The 20,211-nt window shown below is 43.2% G+C and overlaps 1 long non-coding RNA gene across 1 annotated transcript; it reads right to left on the bottom strand.

The window, feature by feature from the left end:
- Positions 1-16,245: 16,245 nt before the first annotated feature.
- LOC112549917 lies at positions 16,246-19,785 on the bottom strand. Its single transcript, XR_003093540.1, has 3 exons — positions 19,709-19,785; positions 18,572-18,657; positions 16,246-16,296 (listed from the first exon to the last, which is right to left on the bottom strand). It is a non-coding gene; the product is annotated as an uncharacterized LOC112549917 (long non-coding RNA).
- Between the last annotated feature and the right edge of the window lie 426 nt (positions 19,786-20,211).

Genomic DNA, 20,211 nt, shown 5'->3' with positions numbered 1-20,211 from the left:
CCAGAACCCAAGGCGCACGACGGTCGTAAACCCAGGCCGAAGGAAGGAGTGCCACCGCAAACGCCGAGGCACCGACACGTGACGTCATCATGACACCTACCGACACCTTCACAATCGGACTTTTCCTAGCTAGCCTAATTTCAATGACTGTCCCGCTCAACGAGGAAAATCCTACAAACCCCAATACTGTTTTAACCCTACTGTCATTTTGGGCCGACACCATAGATAACCACACAGGAAAGGACAGTCTTACCACCTGTCTACGCCTTCCTCTCTCCATTAACGACCCTGTCTTTACCCCCTACCTGACACCCTTAAATGTTACCAACTGGTTCAAAACCAGGTCCAGGGAGCCGTGCACTTTTATTAAAGTAACTACACCCGTACAACAGGGAAGTCCGAAAATCATCAAATACGGTTGGCCGGGAAATTTCACCTTTTCCCACCTTAATACAACCAAAAGAAATTGCAAGGAAGGCACAAGCCAGTTCGCATGCTCTGCTATCCCATGGGGAATTAACCCCCAGGGCATAGATTGGTCCAGGCCAGATAACTCTCTAACCTGGGACCCGCGGACCGTAAAACCCCCGTGGCACCTCGCACTCCCACCCTGCACCAATTGTAAGCCATTCAACGCCTACAACCTCACCCTTTCCCCCCTTGTCAAACCCACGCCTTTAACCACTTGGAACGCATCCCTAACTGTCAACATATCCAATAATCAGTCCTGGTATCCGTTTTATTACCCCACTTTGCGCGCAGCTTTAATAAGTTCTGCCTGCCACGGTGTTGAACTTGAAGTAAGACAAGCTGGTCCACCCGAGCAGACCCAACAAGCCTGTCAATTTTCGAGCAATTGCGCACAATTAACCACCCCGGCCCCCTTAGGAATGTTGTGGGCTTGTTCAGATGGGCACTTATATACACCCCTCCCAGCCACACTTTCTGGATTACAATGTTTTTTAACCACCGTGTCGCTTTGCCCCCCCTTATTTGCCAACACCTCCAGACCCCCTAGCCCAATGTTGCTCCATCGTCAAAAACGAGAAGCGGTCTGGAGTACCCTCACTGGGGAGCAATGCCTCAATGAAGTGTCTAAATGGGCAATGGAAGGCTACTTTGCCTGGGGAATTGGAATAGCCAAAGCCCAAGTAGCCATCGCACAACTCACTGAGCAAGTCGAACTGCTCGCCAATCATACCGCTGATAGCTTGTATTTACTCAACCAGCAATTACAAGCAGCGTCTCGTATGACATTGCAAAACCGCCTTGCCCTAGACGCAATGCTTCTCCAACAGGGAGGCCTATGCCAATATCTTAATTTATCTCACGACCTTTGCTGCATTAGCATTCCAAATGTCTCGCTACCCCTAAACGATCAGATTGACGCAATTCGAAAAGTCGCCACCGATACAAATAGAATCGCTGGTATCGAACAAGGGTGGTTATCTGACCTCTTTGGCTGGTTTGGCTGGAATGCGTCTTCGTGGCTCTTAAACCTCTTAACGCCCCTCATTACTTTGTTAATCCCCCTTTTGAGTATTTGCATTTGTGTTTGTGTTGGTTGTTGTGTTGTACAATTTATTAAGAACCAACTTGTTTCGCTATCTGCTTTTGTATATACCCGCTTGCCATATGAACCCCCCCGAACAAGACGACGACGACCTAAACGACCTACAATTACTTTAAACCCAAACTGTGCCATCGGCAAGGGGGCATGTCAGAACCCATTAAGTAAATGCCTATGGCACAGTGGAAAATTCCAGCACAGTGAAAAACCCAACGACTACATTTGTTTAAACTTCACAAGCCCTTGTAATTGGCTGACCATGCGCGCCACCCATTGGCCGGTTACAAATTATTCCCACATGGCAACTAGCAATTGGCCTGTTAACTATTAAAAGTACGAGCAGCTTCAGCCCTCGTTGGAGAACTCCGCACGCAACCCGGAGTAAACTTGGCGGACTGATCACCCACCAACGACTCCCCGTCACCGACCTCCTTGACGTACCCCTTCTCCTGCATGCTTGATAAGCCATTTACAGAACGTCTCGTCTCGTTTTAAAGAGCTCTCGCTACGTTTGTAACTGCAACCAAAATCAGCTTCTTCCTGCGCTGCACGCATTGGCGGCGTAAGTAAACAATCTATTTTACCAATACGCATCTGTGCCTAATTCCGCTCCACTCACTGAAGTACCCACCTGACGCTCCGGGCTCCCGGCCATAGCCCAGCAAGCCAGTCGGACACCACATCCTGATTCATAGATTCATTGATGCCTGTGTCTCACTTAGATTGGCCAAACAGGGAGGAAGTGTGCAGGGAGCTAGAGCTGGTCCTCTGCACAAAGAGGGATAGCATGCGAGAGGGTTAGAGCAAAGGTTCTCAAACTGTTGTCCGCGGACCACCACTAGTCTCTGAGGTCCACAGAAAGGTTACAGAACAATCAAGAATATATGTACTTGTAAGGTAAGACTACTGATATTAAAATATGAGTTTTGTGCTTTGATTTGTAGAACAAAAAAAAGTTTAAGTGGTCTGCCAAGACCCTCAGCAATTTTCAAGTGGTCCACAAAAAAAAAGTCTGAGAACCACTGGGTTAGAGCATGACCAACAGAAGTGCTGAGCACTTGCAGCACCAGTTCACTTCATTTGGAGGTGCAGGTGTCTGTCCTGCCTGAGAATCAATCCTGAATATCTTCTCAGTCTCTGACTAATCACCCATTGGGTACATCTACACAAAACACTTTACTACTGTGCAGACTAATTTACTGCACAGTAAAGTGTTACTGTCAACATGCACATAGCATTTAGGGTGCAGTAGGATAATTTACTGCCCTGCTGGACAGTCCCATCAGATACAAGTGGTATCCGGCAGCACAGTAAATTACTGGACTTAAACACATGATTAGACATAACATCAGGATTAGTTTACTCCAGCTCAAACTGGCTCTGACTCAGGCACACTGGGTGCATCTACATGTGCAGTTAATGCGATTGAATATATTCTGGCTCATTCATTGCACATGTACATGCACCCGGTGTGCCTGAGTCTGCTCCTAAATTACACACAATTATTGTCAAAGATGGAGGTCCATTTAAAGTTTATATCATCATCAATCTAGACATCCTGGCAGAGGGCATATTGAGAATCTGAATACTCACTCTCAGTTACCTTTGAACATTCAAGCTTGGTAAACTGAGCTAGATGGGATACTGAAGATTCCTGAGTATGCTCACACTGCAAATATAAATGAAAAGTTAGAAAAAACTATTGCAAATACAGAGCCAAATTGTGTTCTCATTTACGGTGGCCTAGATCCAAAGTCACTTCATTTCAGTAAATGAAGTTAGGCTATTATAAAAGTGAGCAGATTCTGACCCACTCTTTGGAAAATATTTTTGTAGACATATTATAATATATGTATTTCTTCTTAATAACCTCTATATACCTGAGGATGTTATTCATATGAATGAGCAAAAACACAAATATCTTTTCATTCCATTATGATCTCTACTGAACCTTGAATACTTAGGAATAATGCTGAAGCTTCCCACAAAATTTATTGCAGAAAACCCTTGAAGTCATTCTTCCAATCCCCTGAGCAATTGCTTTATCAGTGCACCCAAAGAAAATGAGTTTGTTTCATAGATACACGTTTATATATATTAGATGAGAATTATTTTAAGATTTTGAATTCATTTCATAAGATGTTTTAACTAATGCATGCCAGGAATTAATAATCCCTTTTGGATGAATGCTGAGACCACTGTTAATGTTATGAATCAATATCAACATTTTCTATTATTAGAAGTAGAGCAATATTAGACAAGCTTTTTCATTGTGGAATTTAAGTGAAAAGGATCACGCTCCTCTTGTCTAAGTACATACCGGGGACAGATTTGCCAACCATTAAAATGGAGTAAAAGGGCTCCATAAGTCTCTTGCAATTGTCTGAGATTCTACTGAAATGTAATAAGAAATTGAATTGATTAGAAAAGGAAATGACATAATCATAGCTATAGTGGTGTTTCAATGACAGGCTATGGAAGGAATAATTAATGAATTAACAGATTTCAAAATAAATACAAGCAACAACAGCAAGTATCATATCAGGCTAAAGCCTGGACAATTCAATTTGCTGCAGCGGACTTACTCCATCTGACACTAAGGTAATGCAGGTATTCAGGGCCCCATATGAAAAAACCTCAAGAGAAGTTGGTTTCACATACTTATTCCTTCTGTGAAACAACATGCACATTTAAGGGACTATGTTCAAATGGTAAATAAATAACATAAAATAAATCCCGATTTGATTTTAACCTCATCCCACTCTATTAAGGACTAACTGATTTTTCAAATGACCTCAATACTTGGGGATGGGGCTAAAGAGACCAGCCCTCCATTATTAATTTCTGCTATCTCTGTGCCAAATGCTGAGTCCTTTACTTGGGCTTATGACTGTCTTGTTGCAGCATGGTTGCTCAAATGATTTCCACAGAAGTTTGCTGGGGTAAGAATTAAGGTAAAACTGAGTGAGGAGCCCAACTGTAAGAACAAGTAATAAAAGATTAACTGCGGTTAAAGAAACTGGATTCAAGGAGTGGCCTTTTCTGCCCAACATTGATTGGCATATGAAACTGCTTACAAACTGAAACCTTGGAAGCTGCTCACATAACTAAAATTAAGAACATAATATATAGCTATGTGGAGGGATTCTATTTCTGCAAATCAAAACTGAAATATCCTGCTAAAAGCCACAGGAACCTGGTATTCCTACTTTCTGTTTTCTTTCATATGTTTCTTAGATCCACTGGAAGGAAATGTCATTCTAATCTCAATTTATAGCTTGAAGCTCAACCTAATATAAGGTTGATCTTGAGTATAAAATGACTTCAAATGAAAAGGATGCATCTTCTGGCCATAAAGGCCCTAATTCAGCAGATTACTTAAGGTCATACCTTGTCCCTGTTGTCTTTCATGGGATTTACAAATATGTGTAAAATTATACATGTGATTAAGTGCTTTGCTGAATCAGGGCCTTCACGTGCAATCAAGAAGACAGAAGGTTAATTTGTGACATCTAGAATTTCTGACATACCAGTATTAATACATGTGGTAAGGCTTAATTATAGCAATCCTTTCCCCCCAGTGTTGGGGGGAAAATGTCTTTTCTTTGCTGAAATAGCTGAAGAGATTCAAACAAAAAAATGAGCATAGCATCTGTCCTTGTGTGACATGCAGCATGCATGTCTTTCTGTAGGAAATGCTGCAAGTAGATGGCCAGGTAATGCCAGGGGAAAGTAAAATGTCCTTGGGTGAATATTCACCTTAATAAAACATGCTCCTGAAATTGACGATAGGTCCACAAAAGCCTCCATCTATTTAAATCATTTCCTATCAATCTTAATAACTTTGGAAAGTTCAACCTAAAAAGGTTCCAAAGTTGGCTGACACCCAAATGCCAAGACACTCTTGACCTTTGTGTTCCACTTACTGTAAACGTAAAGAGAGCAAATGTTTCCCCTGAGATTCTGCTGGAAAGTGGAGAGATTATGGAAGATATTTAAAGTGATGCGGTACCCCAAGAATGTCTCCACATTTTGACTTATCTTAAAACATGGGGCAAATAGATTATGGGATTCAACCCAGTTAGGGATGTCAATTGATATGAATAAATGAGAGGGCACAGGCAGTTATTCATAATAGCCTCATTATCATTAGCGTACACAAGTACTAAGGATTCTAAATCTATCCCTTTAAAAAGGAAAGGGAGAGCCTGACTCAGATAAAACCAGCTGGTACTAATGGTACAGATACATTTGTACAGCGGCAATCAAAGTCTGTGTTGGTTTTTTGATTACAAACTCCCACTGTCACGAACGGCTACCACTTACCCACAGTTTCTACATCAGTGGTATCTGAGCTACCAAAGTTATTTCAATAGCTACAATGTCGTATAAAATAATCATTGTATTCAATACCACAATTGCCTCGCTGTGTGTCTGTGCATTACTGCCCTCTATTGGATAGAATTACAATTTTTAACTCAACATCATCAGACCACAGGAACTCCTGAAACCAGCTACCAAAAAGTTCTAAGTGATCAAAGTTTGCAGCATCAGATTTTCCAAGTGGCCTTAACTTATCATGGAATTCCTACAATATATTTTATCAGAGACTTTCAATCCTACTGCAGTGTGGGGCTTGCAATGAATGGAACAAGAAACCTTCATTCATCATGGTCATTCTTCTATCCAGTGGTTGTGGTCTATGCTGCGGGGATGTGGCAGTAATTATCTACAGGATTAGTCAGGGAGATGAACTATGGATAGAGGAGATGAAGATGTCTCCAAGCCTAAATACAATTGCAGTCACATGGCAAGATGGGTTCCATTTTTAAGAAGCACTTAGGTAATTTAGAAGCCTAAACCCCATTTCCAAGATCAGATCTGTAAAGGAATCTAGGCACCTATGGATGCAGACTGGGAGTTGGACATTTAAGCACTTTTGAAAATCCTACTGGGTGACGGTCTTCATCTTTTGGTGCCTGAATACCTTTGCAAATCTGGCCCTATGACAGTTACGAGCCTAATGCTCCTTCAGCGTCAATTAAGGCATTTTAAAAACTTTTATCCTTAAAGCCCCCTCTTTGGTAAATACTTCAACAATGTCAATATAGGTCCATTTTATATATATTTATACATGCACATGGTGCATGCACACTTACAGTGCAATCTTCACAGGCCTAAATGAAAGCACATATTTTGTCTTCCTGTAAATAAATTGATCTGAAATCCAGATGCATGTTATCAGTCAAAGAACCCAAGCACCTCTGAAATATATAACGGCAATATTTGTCTGTTTCTGTACTTTTTGGAAGTATACCCAAACGCCAAATATAACTGTAACCCGGGTGGCACTCAGTGACATACCGCCTCTCCAAATGAAGGGATGTTAATGGGTGCAGGTGCACCACAGGAGGTGTAGCTGCTCGGTTGTGCGCAGCTCTCCTCTCCCTACAAAGCAGAGCCAGAACACACGTTGAGTCTTAACTATATACAAATTTAATAAGATATAATATTTATATATAACTTTTATATCTTATTAACTTAGGAATTATATACAACATCTATATATATACATATCTGTGCAAATATACTCTACTAGCCCTGAACCCACTCTTAGGCCAATCCCCTGAGGGCCCTCTGGAGTGGATGGCAGGCCCTGCACCCCCACTCAGTGCCCTCTAGGCATGAGGGGAGGGGACCTAAGGATAACCCTGGGGATGTTTTAGCAGAGGATTAATACTAGAGCTGGTAGGTGAGTGATTAAGTATTCAAAGCAGGAGTTACATCAAACGGTACGCATTCCTATACACTAATAAGGTGCAAGCTTATAAATCTTGAGGCTCAGGATTTACAAAGCATGAGGCACAGGGTTTACAAAACATGAGGTGCAGGGCCAGAGAAAGTGAAGGACACAGCAAGCTGCACTGATGCAATGTTGGTGCCCTGGGAAAACAGCCCCCAGGTGAGGAAAGGGGAAATAGGAGCACCCCGATATCTCAGCCACACCCTTTAACCTTATTTAATAGAGCTGTGCAAAACTTCAGTCCCTGATTCGATTCAGTGGAGATTCAGCCTGATTCAGTGGCTGAATCTCTGAATCCAAATCGAAACAGAGGACCCTTTAATCTCTCTGAATCAATTCACAACCCTCCAAATCGATTGAGAGAGATTCAGAAAGATTTGGTGATTCAAACATAGACACAACTTTAAATGTTTTTTCTACATACCTCTAGGTAGCAGGCAGCTCATGAATGCTGCAATGCTGGGACACATAGAGCATCCCACAGAAGCATGGGGGGCTCCCCAGCGCGCTTGGCAGCAGACCCAGAAGTGGACCAGAAGCACTTCTGGTCCACTTCTGTGTCCACTGGGGAGCGCGCAGGGGGTCCCCCTGCACCCCTGCCCCAGCTAGGCAACTGATGCCTCCTGAGTGTGGGAGGGGGAAACCAGGTTTCCCCCATGGCTGATTGCCGAGCCAGGGGAGCATGGAGGGGCCCTCCTGCATGCTCCCCAGTGGACCCAGAAGTGGACCGGAAGTACTTCTGGTCCATTTCTGGGCTCACCACCGAGCATGTGGAGGGACCCCCACTCCCGACACTCCTGTAGGATGCGCCATGTGCCCCAGCATCACAGTGTTCACAAGTCACACTGGTACCTTGAAGTATGTAGAAAAAACTTTTAAAGCTGTGTCTATTTCCGAATCGCTGATTCTCTGAATCAGCATAGAATCTTTAGATTAGCTATATTAATCTATTATAGATTAATCTATTATAGATTAATCTATTATATTATATTATATTATTAGCTATTATCTTTAGATTAGCTGAATCAAATCAGGGACAGTGATCTGAATCAACGAATTGAATCACTGTCCCTGATTCGGGATGAATCTGAATCGAATAGGGCCTGCTTCGCACACCCCTATTATTTAAATAACCTTGTTGGTCGGAGCCCTAATCCCTTAGTTCCCCCCACACCCCTTTTAATCTCCCAGACAATTCCTGGCTGCTCTGAGCAGAGAGCCCTCCTCCTCTGTGGAAATCCCATTGTCGGGCAACTCACAACTGCCAGAACCCGCTGAGGCTCTCCTCGTCTCCCTGGTGGAGCAGCTCCTCCCTCTGTAGAGGCCTCAGTTGCTCCATGTGGCTCTCCTCACTGGTCAGCCTGCTCGTGGCCCTGTGCCATCATGTGCACCAGTGGCCTGCTCCCAGCCTGGAGCAATCTATGATGCCCATCACCTCTGCCCCCATGCAGGAGGGTTGGAGATCCAAGCAGCCCTGTGCCATGCTGCAGTCCCATTCCATTCTGGGACCCTCCATGTACCGACCTGTATACCACTTGCCCTGCCTCATGCAGGGGTTGGAGACCTGAGCTGCCACAGGCAGCACTGAGGTGGCAGCCTGCTCCCAGATCCTCCATGCACCAATCCATGCACCACTCACCCTGCCTCATGTAGGGAGTTGAGACCCATGCAGCACCAAGGTCTCAGCCCACTCCCGCACCCTCCATGCACTGATCCATGCACCACTTGCCCTGTCTCATGCAGGGGTTGGAGACCCAAGCTGCCACATGCAGTGCCAGGATCTCAGCCTGCTCCCAGTCCCTTCATGCACCAATCCATGCACTACTCGCCGTGCTCCCTGCATGGAGGGGCTGGGGACACAGCTGCCTGTCCCTCCCCATCCAGCAAGGCATCTTCTATGTGCTTCTGGGGCAACTGCTCCACCCTGCTGGTCAGCTCAGCCAGCTCCTCTCAGCCCTCTTTGCCATCCCTCATTGAAGCCGCCTGTGTGCCGGGCATACTGTCTTTTTCATCCTCTTTGGAGGCTCTGCCTCCAGATTGAAAATGGACCAATCAGGGAGAGGCAGAATTAGTCCCCTCTCTGGTCCGTTTCTTCGCCTCACCCCTGGGTAGAGGTGGGGCAAGCCTCTCCCCTTCCATCACCTGATTGGTGGGGAAGGGAAACATTCCCATCAAATACTTTAAACCTCTCCGAAAACAGGTGCACCAGGCTGCTGACGGCAAGCCCACCACATAACCATTTGAAAGCCCTAAGTAGTCTAAGAGATGTCCTCTCCCATGACTTCAGGTTTGGGTGGTTTTCTGTCAGACTGATCCTCCTTGCTAGAGAAAGACCTTCCACTTCCAGCTAAACAGTTAAACTCAGACATGGCTCAGTCTAGTCCCCTCTGATGCCCTCTGTATTGGCCTATAGCTATCTACATAAATTGAAACAAAGAAAATGCATATTTTTTTCTTACACTCTCAATAGCTTCCCTTTATTTTGTTCTAGGATCTTAAAGTTCTGAAAGCCCACTACAATTTTTTACTGAGATATAAACAAATTTAAGGTCACACATTCCCTGATCAAACAAAGGCAGAGAAAGGCTTTCTAATTCAGGCATGCTTTTCTCCTTAAGTTTTGTATTTTTATGAAAGCCTCTGTGTGGTTTCCTGAGACTTACGTTAAATTCAAGAATTGCTAGCAGATATAATTTACTGTCTATAATTTATCAGAGATCAAAGAGGGAGGAAAGTGGGCCTCTCATCATTCTTGTTCTTCCTGGCCATGAAACTTTTAGATCTCTTAGATCTGAAGCATAGAAGTCAAAAGAAAAGGGAACATAGTATAAGGTTATACAGTCTCACTGAAAAGAGACTTGGGCTTATACTAGAATAACTAAGGGACAGGGGATGGCTTCCAAAAACTTCCTAATAATTAGATGCATATACCAAGTCAGATGCAGATTACTAACCACCATGGGCCACATCTTCAACTTCTGTAAATCAACTTCAATGGAGCAATGCAAATTTATAACAGCTGAGGATCTGGCTCCATTCTGGCAACCCTGCAGATTTTTTACATTTCATTCCAGGGGAATTAGGAAGAGAGCAAGCAGCTACCCATATTTCTGATCAGGAAATAAGGGAATCACATTTCTCAGCAAAATGTAGTGGTTAATAAAACCACTCCAGTGAGTTCACTCAACCTCTTCCTTTGTTGCTTCAAAAACAGAACGTAGAATAAGACAGAGTGGATTTCCAGAACACATATCGGTCCATATGCCAAGGCTGATTTTTTTTACACATTTTGTTTGCCTTGCAGTGCATTCACCACTTTTGAAATGTTTCTTACTGACAACTCAAGAAGCCCAAGCCCCGTGATGATCTCCTCTCTGGGCACGGTTAAAGAACCAGACTCTCTTCAGTGCTCCAACAACATGCCTCCTTTCCAGGCCAAGCACCCAGAAGACTACGACAGTTTCAAATTTATTTATGTCACATAGAATCTGATGAACAGAACAGCTACTTCCCCAAATGTGGAACAGCAACTGAGGAATAGAACTTGGGATAAAAGGCTACATCCTAAGCAGAGTGGGGTGGTTTCCTGTAACTGTCTCAAGAAACCTCCTAGACCCAGAAACCCTACAAGGAGTAGGAAATGCTTACTGGGAGACAGCTAAGTGTAGGGAATCTTCTTCCCCCCCCCCCCTTTTTTTTTTTTAATTCCACAAGGTGGAAAGAAGACCAGATTTTTAAGCCCTACAGGATCAATGCCATGGGAAAGGCAGAGTGGGAATGTCTGAATGTGCAAATTTACTGCACAGTAACTGAAATTATTGCACAGTACAGGCACGTGTCTATACAGGCATCATGCAGGTGTCAAATTTACACCCGATTAGTTACTGCATAATAATGCACATGTAGACACCTTACTGCACAGTAACACTGTGTGTGTAGACTGACTTGAGACTAACTTTAGTCCCAAGTCAGTCCACACACAGCATTAATGTGCTTTAATGCCTACACATGTAGATGCTGGCCTATTGCTGCTTACTGCACAGTAAATTTAAGCTGGCATAAATGCACGTGTAGACACACCCAGTGCAGCTGAAAGACTAAGAAGCAAGGCCCTTTATGGTGGGTCTGTAAAGACTAAGAAGCAAGGCCCTTTATGGTGGGGGTGGGAAAGTTTTCCCTCTCTGCAATTTCCCTCTCAACTTGCCAAACTATACACTGGTTGTGGTTAATGATTGTTACAGAGCAGACTTCTCTCCAGTGCAGTTTGGACTGCCACCTCATTTTAGAGGGCACTGAGCAGCCATCAGAAGCTAATTATTTTAGTTACTACATGCCGAGACAAATTTCAACCAACTATGTGAAATGCTCCACATCCACTTGCCAGTCCCATCACCCAACTGTCACTTCCTCACAAGCTTCCGTTTTCTGCTAGGCAACATACCTGAAAGATGTCCTAAAGTGTGAAGGAAGTAGTTTCTCCTCCATGTTCCCTAATTCCTTGACTACAGTGTTGAGACAGCCAATAAAGATATTGATTAGTGCCAAATGGGGTGAGGGCTTTTGATGTGTGGTACAAATTAATTAAACCAGATAATGTAGCAGTGGGCAAAATACAGCCTGCGGGCCAGATCCAGCCCACCAAGGGATCTTATCCAGCCCACAGGAGATCTCTTGGCCAAGCCCAACCCAGGCTTCAGGCACAGTCAAGCCATGGCACATGTAACCAGTCCCACACTGCCCCTGGATGTGCAACAGAGCTTGAGTGACATGGTAGCTGGACTCTGCTTCCTGGCAGCCCTGGCAGAGGCAGCTCCTTCTGGCTGCCACTGCCAGTGTCACCACTGCTGCCAGACCTGGTCCCACTGCCTGGCACCCTGGCTGGTCCGCCCTGCACCCACCGCTGGGGTTGCTAAATGAAGCAGGCAGGTGGGGTCTCCATGGAAACCAGCCAGGGACCACCACAGGCAGGGTACACTCAGCTATGCAGGTGGGATGGGGCTGCGGAAGAGTGGGGAGTGGCGTCTGGGAGCGCAACAGGCAGGTAGGGCCAGGGCAGGATCGCAGGGCAGTAACAGCATGGGGCCAGGGACAAGGCAGAGCCGTTATCAACTCTCTGCACAACAGATCATGACCGACCTGATCCGGATGGGAGATGGAGTGCACACCTGTCCTGCTCTAGCAGAAGCACACGTGGGCACTGGGCAACCCCAGTACAGTGTGTCTGCAGAGCAGTGCAGACCAGCAGCACGGGACAGCCCCGACAGATTGTGATTGGATTAGTGTACCAGGCAACACTGCTGTGCTGCCATGCTATATTGGGGCTGCCTACACATGCCTGTGCTGGAGTGAAGATAGTAGAGGCCAGGTCACAAGCGTGTGCTCCACCACCTCCCAGGTTGGGCCAGGCATGATTTGTCATGTGGAAAGCAGAACACAGCTCTGTCCCAGCGCCAGCCCCATGGTATCACCCCACAATCCTGGCCCCTGGCCCTAGATCCAGAGCACTCACCTGTCCCACTGCCGGACACAACTTCCTGCCTGCCCACAGCCCCATCCCACCCACCACCCAGCTGAGTGTGCCCCGTCTGCTGGGGTCCCAGGACAGTCTTCATGGTGACCCCACGCACCCGCTCCATCCAATGCCTCCAGACCGTCTAGTAATCCACCACTTAGGGACTTTTGGTGAAGTGTGGTGGAGAGGATTGGGGCACGGTGCTGACCTGGCTTGCAACAGCTCACTAAAACTCCCTAAGTGGCCCTCCAGCCCAAATAATTGCCCACCTCTGAGATAATGGAACTGAAACCCAATCCAAAACTCTGTAGCTTATAGTGAAGCTATTTCCAAAAAGGCAGTAAATCTTAAAATATTTATGGGCATGATTACTGCATAGACCACAGAAACCTGATTGCATATGCCTACTGAAATGCAGACCTTCTAAGATAACAGATACATGTACATAAAACTCAAAAAGCTCAGAAAATTACAGCAATGGAGCAAAAAATAAATAAATACACCCCCCTGCCACCAAAAAACCCAAATGGACAAAACTAATCTTACAAGACTACCTCAGTTGACAACAGCATAGCTGAAGAATATACACTGAAATAAACATTAAAATGTCCTTGCAAGTTACTATATTAAAATAACAACAGGAAACAATGGAATATATTTTGACAGTGGAAGGATTTTAGTACAGTAGTAATACCTATTCAGTGTCATACATAGCACATAATCCCCATGTTGCAACATGTATCATACAGTAATATAAGTATTACTATACCTGTTTTACACATGTGAAAACTTAAGCACTTACTTAAGGACAAAGAGCAAATGATTGGCAGAACCAAGAATTGAACTCACACATCCTGAGTCCCGGCGCACTGAGACACACTCTGGCCTCAAGAGAGACCAGAGTAGTGATGGGGAACTGATCAACTTACCTGAGGGCTCCCACAATTTTGGACTCCATAGGGATTCCTGCCCTCATGAGACCATGTGGAAATACACTGAGATGCAACAACAGGCTGACGATGCTCAGCTGTAAATCATTTTCCACAACTGCAAGCAAAAACTACTACCCAGGTGTCATGATGGCTACAAGAGATCAGCTTCTGGGTGAAGAGCAGCTGGTGCAAACTCAAGCCAGAGAAGAGTGAAGCGACACTGCATGAAAGAGGGAAATGCTTTGAAGAACTTGCTAGGGTACTCTCTACCTCTTCACCTGGAAGAACATGTCAATGCCTGTTTGACTCATTCCAGGGCCTAGATGATCGTGATCAGGTAGCATCTATTACTAAAGTAGCAACTGCAATTTTTCACCGCCAGCTCACTAGGAAACTCTGTACCTTAGTCCCAGACAAGAGCCTAAAGATAGTGACACATGGATTTGTCACTTGCCAACTAGAATACTGTCATTCACCACATCAAAAGTTACATGCAAAAACAATGTCAGGGCTCCATCTTCTGAAAAGCATAGCTTCCCATATGATGTCAAGTTATTGCTGCATATCAAGTCTGTGCCCTGGTCCCACCAGCACCCACTCAGTCCTCATTTTCAGAGCCATTAATAGATTGGGTGCTGGATACATTACAGATCAAATCTCCATCTGTGAGCTGGAAGGACAACTGCACTCCTCTGAGACAGAGCAGAAGCTCCAGGATGACTCACAGGAGAACTTAAGATAAAGATTTCTTGCTTGAGGGGTTGTGGCTGTGGTATGAATTTCCAGAGACATTCAAACTACCTTTGGGTCATGCAACAAGAACTTCCTCCTTGAGAAAACTTTTCAGGAGATGATTCGTCATCAGAAAAAACACCTTACTTTCCAAACCAAAAAAAAAAAAAATCAGGAATCCTTCCTCCCTCAGAGCTTCCTTGAACAAGAAAAAGACTACCTGAGGACTCCATAAAGGACCTTGTTATGACAGTCAATTAACCTGACAAATATTCAAATACCACAGTGATGAGCACTAGCACAAAATCTTAAAGCAGACAGAGATGTTTTATTACTAATAGCAACAGAGTTATAACCTGCTCTGCCTAATTAACCTGGGTTGCACTAAAACTTGCTTTTAAGAGGCTGATTTAAATCAAGATAGCCTGAGTAGAAAGTACAAAAGGCCAGAAAACTGGCACTGTCCTTAATATGTGTATTTGTGGCATTTTTATTAGCTTCTAGGTCTTTTGAAGGCTCAGATCAAGTGCTGTATCATGTGTGATCTCAACAGGAAAAGAAAAGTTGAAGAAATTTAGAAGTCTGCAAATACAGGTGATAAAACTACCACAAGATGTCGCTCTTACCTAAGCCATGGGAAGACAGGGCCCCCATGCTGCTCTGGTTAGCATGTCTCAGCAAAGGGGCAATGTACAATTGGCTGTTTCTTGCTTTCTACTAGGTCTGTTCTATTTTGTGTATTTAAAGTACTCTTACTCTGTTACACCTGCAAAACCAATGAAAAGAAGGCAAACAGAGCTGTTGATTTATGTGAGCAATGACCAAGCTGCAGCACAGCTCAAACAGCACCAAAATTCATCTCCAGTATAGTTAAGCACACACATTCATGATGGGTCAAATTCACACTGGGGCAGAACTACTGACTTCCACAGAATTAAGCCAAGGATAAATTGGGCCCTTGGCTCTGTAATAACTCCAGAACAAGATCCAGAAAGCTACCAAAGCTCTATCCATTTCATCAGCTTTGTACACTCAGAATAATTTCTGACCAGCTCATAGTATTTGTACAACTATATTTTTAAAGACTATTGTAAGCCATCATTTTCTCAGTTAATTCTTGCTCATCCCACAGCATATAAGAACATGAAGTCAACACAGCTATCAAGAAAGCTGGTAGACTAGGGTCTTAATTTAAGGAAATGGGTCTGAACGGGACCCCCTAAATTATCAACCTCAATCTTGTCCTACTACAGGCAAGTATATCATAATTCCCTTTATAAACCGATTAAGCCCATCTTAAAAACAATTAGGATTTTTGCATGGCCAAGTTTCAGGACACCACTCCTCTGGCACTTAGAAACCGCCTCATAATTTCCAGCCAAAATGAAGTCCTGTCCAGTTTTGTTCCCATTTGTTCTTGTGCCAACATGGTCCTTCACCTCAAACTGTTCTTCTCTAGTTCTTTGTGGTGTTTTCATGGGGTCTAGCAAACATCCCTTAAAAAAAGAAAATTGAAAAAACTCAGGAAACTAAAACAGTGATTGCTATTATCTGTTGCTAGGAGCTTTGAATTAGCATATCATGATGACTCAGTACCAAGGTAGAGAGTTAGCCTCTTTATTAAACCCTTCCATCTGGACTGAATGTCCTGATAGAAACGACTAAATGCTTAAAATTTCTGATCCCAGGGATTGAAAACAGAGATGGGATTCTACAGGGGCTGCCTTCATCTTCCTTCAGGTGACTCCTAAAAGGGAAATTACAACAATTATACTCAGCTGCTGTTTTCCAGTGGCATCCATTGTATGATCCAGTTGTACTAGCCCATGAGCAGGGATCAGGAACTCTTTACTTATACACCCAGCTCTACCAGACACCTCATTATATGACCTTAGGCAGGGGTGACTGATGCCTCCTGAGTCTGGGGGGGGGCACAATTTGTGGGCAGGCCCAGGGGTGTGTCAAAAGCCCCGTATCCACTCCTATACTTCTGTGCCATGGCTTAGTGCACCCTCCCCTAACACACCGCCGGCTAAGCGGTGCCCGCCTGCCCCCCCCCCCTCCTACCAGGTGCCTGTGACCTTTGGCAAATCACTTCATCTTTCTGCTTCTGTTTCCATCTCAGTTATGCTACTGATCTGTATCCCCATTTTACAAAGTGGGAGACACAAAAATAGCTGCCACCACGGCTGACAACTATTACCCCTCTAGTAATGATACTGCCTTTCCTCAGAGATATGTTGTGAGATTAGTTAATGTCTGAAAAGCTATTAGAACTACTGCACATATGGTGGATAGCATTGGAGTGTGTTAAGAAAAACAAACTGCACAATGACAGAAATAAAAAAGAAAAATGTTTCATTACAGAATTTCCAGATGGCTTTGATAGTCACCCATATTTGAAAACCTCTCCTTAGGAGGAGCTTAAACCAATGAGGAGAACGAGGTTAAGTTTCTCTCAAGCTTACAGATAGCCTTCTACCCATCACACCTCTGGAGTTTCAAAGGTTCTTTACTCCCCGTCATATGCAGCATCTGCACATAGGCCAAAACAAATGCTCCCGTGCTCTTTTTGTGTGAAAGGAAGGAAACTTCCATGACACTGAGCACATCTGAGTAATCTTATAACAATGATCAAAGATACATAAATGATGCAGAGAAAATATTCAAGGCAGGAATCAACCACTCTAACTGATGCTGAATAATACTTTGTTCCATGAGTAGTCTCACTGAGGTCAATGAAACCATCCCAGGAGTGTGTGTGTCAAACTCTGGCCCTCTGTAAGGAATCAGATTTAATTTTCAAGGTTCCATGGGATTATTATGAATATCTGTGCAAATAATTATTTTTAAAGTTCCAGACCAAATCTTGACAGTGTTTTAGATAACTGGCTCTCAAAGGCAAGAGATATACCCAGTGCAACATTAGGCATGCATATGGTCTACATCAGATTCTTTCACGTACAGAACTAAATGAGATTACGGCATGTTGTATAATTAGATTCACAGGCAAATTGTAACCCCTGTCAGGAGAGCTTTCCCTAAAGATTGCATTTAAATTTAAACATTTTACCCCTTTAATGCATGGGCTTATTATCACATGATAAACATAATAGCATTATCTGTCAGTGTGATTAAATGTTTGTTTGGAAGCCCTGGAAAAAAATCTGTAATGGTGCTAAATACCACACAGGAAGTTACAGAGGAAAGAGAGTTATATAGCCATTCAAAAGAGTGTTATATAGCAATTCAGTTCATGATTTGCACAATGAAAGGATAATTAAATGAAATCTGAAGTACAAAGAGGCTTCTGCCTTAATCAATTCACTGTGTCAGATTTTCCTGGTGTTTATTGGATGTAAGAACTGGGAAGAATTTTGACTGTTTCCATTTTTAAAAAGTGATGTCAAAGAGAAAAATACGACACTTCATTAAGACTATGATTGTCCCTACTAATAATCCTCTCTTAAACGAGGCAAATTGCATTACAGCCCTCGCTTATATAGAACCTATGAGCTTAAAGTGCATTCTAAGGAGCTTATTCCTAGTTTCCATGGTACAGAGACAATTTTATTATATTAGAAAATCATGTCTATTTAAGCTATGCCTCCTCAGTTCATCCCTTTCAACTCCTCACTTTCCCCTCTGGAAACAAAAGATGTTAACCTTTACTCTTTTTTTGCTACCTACATAGGTATATAGGACATAAAGGTCACACAAATATCCAGTGATGATTTGTTTACCAGCTAGTTCTGGGAATAAAATGCATTGCATGTATGGATCACTTTCAAAAGAAATTCAAGATCTGTAATAATGTGGAGTTAAGTCCCCTTTTTTATGTTGTTGTCCTAGCTGCTAATACCCCCTAGCAAAATCATACAAAATAATCCTTTAACCATAAGGCACTTTACTATCCTAGACAAACAATGCAGGCAGTAAATATATAGAGCTATCTCCAATACTAGTAGCTGAACAGCACAAATACCAATATTTCTTAACACAATATTTCTTAATTTCATTACCTCCAGGTATCCAGCAAAGCTAATCCCTTATAACCTTTGAATTCTGAGCATGATCCAGAACTGCTGGACCGATCAAGCAATGAGACCTATAAAAAACAAAATGCAAGGTGTTTTTATTTAAGATATTCAACACATTTTCTGCTGTTCAGAAAATCATAGGAAAGTAAGGTTGGAAGGGATCTCACATAGTCATCTAGTCCAGCCCCCTGCTCAAGGCAGGACCATCCCTAAATAAACCATTCCAGCCAATTGTCTATCCAACCTGCATTTAAAAGTGTCCAAGGATGGAGAGTCTACAACTTCTCAAGGTAGCCTGTTCCAATGCTTAACCACCCTCATAGTCAGAAAGTTCTCCCCAATCTCCAACCTAAATTTCTCCTGCTGCAGCTTGAGGCTATTGCTTCTAGTCCTGTCCCCTGTGGCCACAGAGAACAGCCCATCTCCATTTTCTCTATAATTACCCTTCACGTATTTGAAAACTGTTATTAAATCCCCTTTTAGTCTTCTCTTCTCCAGGTGAAATAACACTAGTTCTTTCACCCTTTCCTCATAAGTCTTGTCTTCCAGGCCCTTCATAATTTTTGTTGCTTTGCACTGGGCTCTTTCCAGACTGTCCATGTCTCATATTGTACTCCCTAAGTTGGTGGAATTCCCATCCATCTCCAACAACTAGACTTGCAACCAGTAATAAAGGGTGGGGGGAAATTGCTCCTCCTGGACTCATCAACATCTGGAGTTCTTTTCCTTTAGGACCAGTATGTCCCAGATCCTACCATTCTCTGCTGCTGTGAGTCAGCAATAAGCCAGAAGCTCCTTCCAGGACTGTGTCACCTAATAATATGATGGGACAACAGGAGAACCCTACCAACAGGAGAACTTGTGTATAGAAACTCCAAGCTAACTCTCAAGGAGACCTTGACTCATAGAGTCTTGAAGATACATTACCTAGAATGGTTGAAGTGTCATTACCTAAAATACATGGTATTTGTTATATAGATCCCCTGGGGAATTTAATATTATGTTTTGTATGTTGTACTTGATGTCAATTAGCTCAGAAGCATTGGGCTAGCTCAATTGTTGCAACAACAAATCAGCCAAAGAGGTAAAAATAAACTTAATAAGATTCATGTAAAATACCTGCTGGATACTTCACCTTACAGTGGATCAAACAACTTTAGCTAGAAGTAGAGAAAACTGCATGAGGTGGAAACCAATCTTCTCTTAAGGCCAGTAATAAGAAGAGAAACCACAAACATGTAAAAAAAAGATAGAGAAACAGTATTATATAGAGTGTTGCCAACCTTCACAGGTTTAAAGCCTCAGCTCCTGGGGTCAACTGATTAAATGAGAATCTACTTCTTTTTTTTCATGTGGGCTGCTAACTTTCACAATTGCAAAAAAAACCTTGAAAACATGACTCAGAAGTGTTCTTCAGGCTCAAAAATCAGAAAACAATGAAAAATTAATATACATTTAGCTAAAAAGATGATGAGATTTTTAACAAAATATGGAAGTCCTGATTTTTTTTAAGTCTGATTCATCATTTTTGAATATTTGGGGCTATTAACACTGTATGTGTTGAATTAACAATTAGTGGTTCCACAACAGGAAACAAAATTTATAACAATATAGTTGTTTGC

Source organism: Alligator sinensis, unplaced genomic scaffold, assembly GCF_000455745.1.
Source record: "Alligator sinensis unplaced genomic scaffold, ASM45574v1 scaffold939_1, whole genome shotgun sequence".
In the NCBI taxonomy this organism is placed as follows: Eukaryota; Metazoa; Chordata; order Crocodylia; family Alligatoridae; genus Alligator; species Alligator sinensis.
This window is presented reverse-complemented; position numbering and strand designations above follow the sequence as displayed.